At 52.1% G+C, this 8,225-nt stretch overlaps 1 protein-coding gene across 2 annotated transcripts in view; it reads right to left on the bottom strand.

Moving 5' to 3' along the window:
* HRH2 (histamine receptor H2) overlaps nt 1-7,838 on the bottom strand; it is a 53,761-nt gene extending 45,923 nt beyond the window's left edge. Inside the window, exon 1 of one of the 2 annotated variants that reach the window (XM_032594175.1) lies at nt 7,756-7,838. The gene's annotated coding sequence lies outside the window, so the exon portion shown is untranslated. The remainder of the gene's footprint in view (nt 1-7,755) is intronic. The other variant, XM_032594176.1, reaches the window with a different exon arrangement.
* Between the last annotated feature and the right edge of the window lie 387 nt (nt 7,839-8,225).

Consider the following 8,225-nt stretch of genomic DNA (forward strand, 5'->3'; position numbering starts at 1 on the left):
TTACTGTCTTCTTCCAGATCTCTTTACCAAACTTTTCTACATTGGGAATTAATTCTACGGTGACTAAAATGACAACACAAAGGTGCAGAAGTGCGTATGACATGCTCCTCTCATGTCAAAAACATGCACATACGTATACATGTAAAGCGTGTATGTTTTTGCGTAAAGCAAATTTGAAAGGATACATCACCATGAACTAACATAAGTGACCTCCTCTTTTGGGCAGAGGACTGGGCAAATGGGGGTCAGGGTGGAGGGAGGCTCCTTTGTATATTGTATTTCTAACCACACGGATGTTTTCTCTGATCAAAAGGTGAAAAGAAGAAAAGCCCATAATCGTCTAAGAAATCTTCAGCAAAGGCGGTAAGTATTTTTCCAAATGGGCTCTGTGGACATTTGTTCAAGTTGCTACTTAAAAAAAGGAATTTGTGGGGTGCCTGGGTGGCTCAATTGGTTAAGCATCTGACTTCAGTTCAGGTCATGATCTCGCGGTTGGTGGGTTCCAGCCCTGCGTCAGGCTCTGTGCTGACAGCTCAGAGCCTAGAGCCTGCTTCTGATTCTGTGTCTCCCTCTCTCTGCCCCTCCCCTGCTCACGCTCTGTCTCTCTCAAAAATAAACATTAAAAAAAAAAAAAAAAGGAATTTGTGCTGGAAGTACAAGGTCTTAATGGTGGACTTGACTTATTTTTCCCATGGAGCCCACCCTACAAATAATGCTCCCAGGACCACTTTAGGGAACGCAGAGCAAGGGAAAACTAGGAAGACTGTCCTGCCTCCCAGGCCCGAGGGTGCCCTGGGCCAGGCAGGCTGTGTGTGAATTGTCTATACCCACTGTGGGACTGTGGGGGTGTGGGCATGGTAACCCAGAGAGAGGATGCGTGCCCCGGCCAGAGGGGTGGCCACTGTGGTCACGATGGGTCAGTGCCACCAGATTGCCACGTTTTTCAAGAGAAGCTGGAAATCTGGATTTTAAATGAAGTCTTCTGGCTTTAAAATAAAATATCTAAACTTTTCAACTTTTTATTTTTTCTCTAACATCTTCTTCTGATTCCCTGTCAAAGACCTCCACCAACTGCTGGCTATGAGCTCAGCATGTTCCTGGTGTTCTCAGAAAGCTGGGTCTGCCCCGAGGATTTACTTCCATTTCTAACCACCCACCCTCTTTCATTATTACTTTGAGAACTTTGATCCAGATCAACATAAACTCACTGGCCAATTGCTCAGGGAGCTTGCCTTCCTTGTGGTTGAAAGTCAGGCTGACTTTCACCACCTCTGTCCCATGAGTGTGGTAAGGAGTCCCAGAGAGGGTTAACCCTAGCAACCAACTTTCTCGTGGGTCGTGAACGTTCTGCGTCAGGTAGTGACAAATGGTGGTGCTGTCGCTAGACTTCTGCTCTGGGGCTCTCCCGTCCTCTACAGCCTCAGTTTCCCTTCCCTTCCTGCCATCATGCCCTCTGTGCACCAGCCAGCCGGAAAGTCTCACCCTCCCTTTGACTCTCCATATTCTTGCACCTCAGTGCCTTTGCACATCCCGATCCCTGAGTCTGGATCACCCCCTCTGGCAGCTGCCTCTGTCCTCCATCCCTCAGCCATCTGGACAGTGCCACACTCAAATGTCAGCTCCTTGTGCCTTCTCTCTTATAGCCAGAACCCCAAAAGGCTGGCATCCACTGTTCTTGCGTCGTTCATTATTTAGACTCCCATTTCTCCTTCAAACCCGCCCCCACCCCCCACCCCCTTGCATATGCCTTCACCTTCCAAACAGTTTTTGAATCTGTTCCCTTTTCTTCGGCTGCAGTGTTCCACCCTTGATCCCAGCTCACCTGGACAAGAGCAGGGGCATCCTATGTTCCAGGTCTCGGCTCTCTCTCAGCCCCACCTGCCTCCGCACTGTGTTTTAGAAAACACAACCTGGTCACCTCAGTCCTCGGCCTAAAATCCTCGCGTTGCTCCCCGGCCTATAGGACAGAGTCCAAACTCCCCAATTTGACATTGTGGGATCCTGCCCTGTTGACTCCTCTGTTACCTCCTTCCACTGCCCCTTGCGCCTCGGGCAAAACCTAATTAATTGTCCTGCGTGCCCTGAGGACACCTGGAGGTTTCGTGGCTCAGTGTCTCTTAACCTCTTTCTCCACCTGCAATCCTCTTTGTCTACCTGCTGCCTTGCCATTGACCTCTGCACCCAGCTCTGGGAATCCTGCCCTGATTCCCCCAGGGCTGTAGGTTTGGAGGCTAGACCATTATTCTTGGCCGGAAAGGTGGGTGATCGCTGAGCTGAAAGTGGCCAAGGCGTCCAGTCCTGGCTGGGGCTGTTGACAATTCTTCCTGCTGCTCCTGGAGGCTGGGCACCAGGTCAAGGCTGCCACATGCTCCTGGAGACTGTCCCCACGGGGCTGGCGGTAATCAGCCATGCTGCCTGCTCCAATCTGTGACCAACTTGGCTCCAGCCACCTTTCTCTCACTGCCACGGCGCGAGGCCCGCACCCTCCTGGCAGCGCTGTCCCATGGAAGCTGGCATCAAAGAAGGACAGAGTCAGAAAGGATCTGTGAGATCAGCTAGTGTGCCCCTGCCTGGTTTTAGATGGGGTAGCGGGGGGCCCAGAGAGGGACAGTGGCTTGCCCTGGGTCACACCGTGATGAAAGGTATAGTGGTGCCTGGAGCCCAGGTCTTCCAGATCTTATCAGATAGGAAAGAAAGAAAAAGAAAGAAAGAAAGAAAGAAAGAAAGAAAGAAAGAAAGAGAAAGAAAGAAGGAAAGGAAAGGAAAGGAAAGGAAAGGAAAGGAAAGAAAAGAAAAGAAAAGAAAAGAAAAGAAAAGGAAATAGATCGAAGGAAACCTTGAAATGTGCTAGGGAAGGGAGGAGGGCCTTGAAATTGAGAGGACAAGGAAGGCCCCCCCTGAGGCTCACCCCAGAGCTCCTAGGTACATGGTGATCTGGCAGAGGAAAACAGCCCATGCAGGAGACTCTAGTGGGGACCAGCTTGCCTCCCTGAGGGCCAGTGTGGTCAGAGCACAGGGAGTGAGCAGAGATGCAGTCAAAGCAACACACAGGGCCCGATCACGCAGGGCCCTGTAGGCCTTGGTAGGGCGTGCCTTTTGGTCTAAGTAAGGGGGTGACACAACGAAGTTTTGACTCTGATCTGAGTGGACAGTTCGGCAAACGAGACATACAAATGGCCAACGGGCACCTGAAAAGAGGTTTGAATTCATCAGCCAGCCGGGGAACGCAAATCAAAACCGTAACGATAGCCCGTCATGCCCACAGAACCCAAAAATTGGGTAATAAGGGTTGGTGAAGATGAGAAGACACTGGAACCCTCATACAGTGCTGACGGGAACATAAAAGGTTCGGCTGCTTTGGAAAAAAGCACTCTAGTAGTTCCTCAAAAGGTGACACATAGTATTACTATATGACTTAGTAATTCTATCCTTGGGTATATCCCCAGAGGAAATGAAAATATATGTCCTCAAAATCTGTACACAGATGTTCACAGCCATATTGTTCATAATGGCCAAAACAGTGGAACCAACCCAAATGCCCATCAACTGATGAATGGGTAAACGAAATACGGTGTATCCATGAAGGGAATGTTATTTTGGCCGTATAAAGGCATGATGTACTGATACGTGTCACAACACGCATGAACTGTGGAAACATGCTACGTGAACTAAGCCAGCCACAAAAGGCCACACGTTATTCCATATTATCACATATTATATGATGCCACTGATACGAAATGCCTAGAATGGGCACTTCTATAGACACAGAAGAGAGACTGGTGGTTGTCTAGCCTGGGGTGGGAGTGAGGATTGAACGGGGAAGGACAGTTAATGGGTACAAAGTTTCTTTCGGGGTGATGAGAATGTTCTGGAATTAGATCGTGGTGATGGTCGCACAATATACTAGAAGCCACTGGCTTGTAGACTTTAAGTAGGCGAATTTTATGGCATGACAATTATGTCTGTACGATGCTTTAATTTTATCAGAGAGCACTCCAGTTGCTGATGGCGGCAGAGGGACAGCAAGAGGGCCAGGCGGCCGATAGTGCAGTCACAGCCTCCAGCACCCAGGACGTCCCCAGCACACAGGAGGCACTTAGGGACTATCTGTGGGTGCCTCACACAGGCCGATCACTGTTCAGGAACGCCCTTCTCTTCAGCTCCAGGGTTTCTTAACTCTGCATGGTTGACATTTTGCACAGGATAATTCTTTGTTCTGGAGGCTGTCCTGTGCATCCTGGGATGTTTAGCAGCACCCCTGCCCTTCCTCACTAGGATGTGAGCACAGCCTCCCGCCCCAGTTGTGACAATCAATATCCAGTCCCCAGTCCTAAGGGACTAAACTGACCCTGACTGAGAATCACGCCTCTAACCTCTTTTGCCCACCTGGTGAATGCTTGCTTACCCTTCCGGAATCATTTCCGATATCATTTATTCTGGGGAGCCTTCACCCTTCGTTCTCTGACGTTCCATGGTTTCTTAAGCAAATCCCATTGAAGCCCTGGCACACTGTATACACATCAGTCTTCCCCACAGCTGTGTAGAGATGGCACCTTATATACCTTTGGGTCCCCAGCATCTAATACAGAGCCTGGCCCTGTGGGGGTCACTACTCAGCCCTTTCCTCAGCCGTCAAGTAGGGACATGCACGGCCTCCCCCAGGTTTTCTGTGACTAGTGCTCACACGTGAGCTAACTGAATCTGCCCCACCCCTCCTGACTCTGCTTAGGGGTGTAGACTCTGGATCCAGATGGCCTGGGTTTGAATGCTGTGGGGTGCTGGGCCAGGGACTCAATTATCTAACTCTTGGTTACAGATCATTCTTCTCTGTAACACGGGGATATTGATGGTACCTACCTTGTAGGGTTACCATGAACACGTAGTAAGAACACAACCAATATCAGATATTATTGGCAATAACAATGAAGTATTCTTTCTTTTTTTCCGAGGGGCCTTCTAGGCCTCAACAGAGAGGTGGCCTTGTCACCGATAAGTGTCCATGTGCCAGTCCTGCCCTGGGTGTTGGCCAGGAGGAGGTGGGAGCGGGTGGGTTATACCATGCCTAGAAGCCAGAGGGTTCTATGTCCGCTAATGAGCATATTACATAAAATGTGGGAAGTTCAGAAATTGCAGTCAGGGAACAAATCTATAATCCTACCACCCACTGGCAAACATTATTAACACTCTTTGGTCCGTTTCCTTCCAGTCTTTTTTCTAAGTGCTTGCCACTAATTTGTGACCATGCCCTACATATGCATATGCATAGGCATGTCCCCATTCATTAAAAACTCTCCATTTTTAGTAGCCACATGGCTGTTCCATAATTTACTTAATTGATCCCCTATTTGACATTTAGGCATTCTCGGATAGTTGATGACTATCTTTGCATTTGAAAGAGCCTTTGTTCACATTCCCATCATTTCATTTGGATGGCCTCCCTTCTTTTAAAACATTTTTGGCAAAGGGATGCCTGGGTGGCTTAGTCTGTTGAGTGTCCAACTTCAGCTCAGGTCATGATCTCACTGTTCATGAGTTCGAGCCCCGCTGCTATCAGCACAGAGCCAGCTTTGGATCCTCTGTCCCTCTCTCTCTCTCTCTCTCTCTCTCTCTCTTTCTCTGCCCCTCCCCCCTTCACATTCTCTCCCCCCTCCTCTCTCTCTCTCAAAAATGAATAAACATTTATTTAAAAAAAAAAAACATTTTTAGTAAAGGAACCTCTCTAGCCTGCTGAGACACCCACTTTCCCATAGCTGGGTGCCCATTTTCCCATTATCAGGGATTTCCTCCCCAAAGCTGAGCTAAATCCTTGGGATTGGGACTTAATCCTGTTTCCCCTTCTCTGGGCGTTGGTGGAGATGGACCACAGCTGGCCTTGTTTTCCCGTGGGACCCATCAGCTGGGAGGGAGAGTTTAGTTAGTCGTCAGCAGAGTACGGAGAACAAAAAGTGTCCGTGAAGCTAGAAGTAGCCTGGGCCGAGGTTACCAGAGACAAGGTTAAGTGGGACTAGGTGGTAGAGGAAATGAAGCTGGCTGGCTGGGGTGAGCCGGCTTGATATCTGCTTCCTATGTGATGTTGATTAATGACCAGCTTTCCTTCCAGAGAAATCACCCCTAGAGAAATCACTAGGCAAACCCCAACCCCAGTGCTAGACTCAGACTCACTTTCCCCAGTGATGACATAGCAGCTCCCTCCTCTTACACATGGAACAAGAAACCAGCGCTGACTTGGTCCCCACCAGGTGCCAGGCCCCATGCTGGACACCTTCCACGGTCATCTTTTGGGGAGCCACCGTGGTACCATCACAAGTACTCTGGAGTCAGGCAGATCTAGGGCCAATCCCAGCACAGGCACATCCTACCAGCGTGACCATGTGGCAACCATTCACCCTTGTGAGACTTGGTTTCCTTGTCTGGAATTTTGGGGTTTAATGACACCAGCTTCCCAGGATCCTTGTGTAGACTACAGCCAACATTGTGTATACAATGCACCAAGTACAGGCCTGCACAGGGCAAGGGCAGGAGAAATGTTATTTCTCGTTCCATTCAATTCTTGTCGTATCTCAGGGTCAAAGATGTCAATAAATGTAATCTATCTAATTGCCTTTCATAACCTCCAGCGACAGAACTCATTAGTAAGTATGACTTTATAACTTCCCATTACAAATAAGATACTGAGGCTCCAAGAGATTCCCCCAGGAGTCTCTCAGGACAGAGACTGTCACCTCACAGTTTTCATGTCTTAGAAAACGATCAGGATGCATGTCTAGACTGGAAGGGACTCCTGCTCCCTATCCCAGTTCCCAGGACCCCGCTTCATGCCCAGACAGACCACTGGCCACCTCTGGCAAAGGAGAGCAGAAGGAGCCTGGCCAGGACCCCGCTTCATGCCCAGACAGACCACTGGCCACCTCTGGCAAAGGAGAGCAGAAGGAGCCTGGCCAGGACAGATGAGTTCCCAGGAGGCAACCAGAACCAGGAATCTGGCCATGGAAGTTAGGGTATGACAGCTGCCACTGGGGGACACCACAACCTGCAGGTACTTTCCTGCCCCACTTTCTTATCCTCATAGCCTTCTCAAAGGGGGCAGTGCTATACCCCTCTTCACGGGGTGGGAAACTGAGGTTCACAGGGTCAAGGTCAACGGCACTTTCCCTTAAGTCAGCGAACTGGGATTCCTGGTTAAGGCCACTTGCCCAGCATATCCTGGAGGCAAATCGGGCCAGGCGAGGCCAGCTCCGTCCTCGCTACTGGGCATAGGGCAGCAGCCCAGGAGGACGAAGGCCAGATGCCTGGGCTCCCTGAGGAACTCGGAGCCCCCCTTCCCGCCCGCCCCCAGCCCTCCACTGGCTTTCCCTCAGCAGAATGTGACTCCACGCTCCCGCAGACAAATCGCCCCTAGAAAACGCCGCCGCTCAGAGCCTGGGGGCAGGACAGAGGCTGTTTCGGTGCAAGTGGACTTTCCAAATCCACCCCCACCCGGGCAGCTGGGGCGATACACCCCACCCCGCGCCCTGAGCACTGCTGCGAAGCCGAACCCGGGCTGCGTCCCGTCCTTGCAACGCCCCCTTGGCGCGCGCACGACCTCGGCGGGTCACGGAGAAGGAAACTGAGGCTCGGAGGCGGAGGAAATCGCCCAAGGTCAGGCGCAATCAGCGAGCCCCGGGGCCGGGAGCTCAAACCCGGGGTCAGGGTCGAGACGGCGGCGGGGACCCCACCCGGAGCCGAGGCCTCGCGGGGAGGCGGCGGCCGCGTTACCTTGAGCTGCTGCGCCGTGGGGCTCCGGCTTCGGCTCCGGGCTCGCCGCGGTCCTGCGCCCGCGCCGGCTCCGCTCGGGGCAGGGATGGAGCGGGCGCCCGGCCTGCGCCCCGCCGCTCGCGCCCACTTCCTCGTCTCCGCCCCCAACTCGCTCCTCCTCGCGCTCAGCTGCTCCCGCCCTCCCTCCCTCCCTTCTCCCGGTCTCTGCTGCTCCCCTCTTCCTCTCCCTCTCTCCTCCCGCCTCCGTGCCCAGCACACTCTCCCTTCGCTTTGCTCGCTCCCCACACTCCCAGGCCCCCACGCTCCCCCACTTTCTCCTAGACCTTCCTCCCTTCTCTCTCTGGCTCCGACGCTTCCCCCTTCCCCTTTCTTTCGGTCACACTACCCTCCATCCTCTCATTTTCCCACCTCACTTCCACCCACCGCCCCGACAGCCCGGGCTGGGAGCCGGCGTCCAGCTGTGCGGTGAT

Source organism: Lynx canadensis, chromosome A1, assembly GCF_007474595.2.
Source record: "Lynx canadensis isolate LIC74 chromosome A1, mLynCan4.pri.v2, whole genome shotgun sequence".
Lineage (NCBI taxonomy): Eukaryota > Metazoa > Chordata > Mammalia > Carnivora > Felidae > Lynx > Lynx canadensis.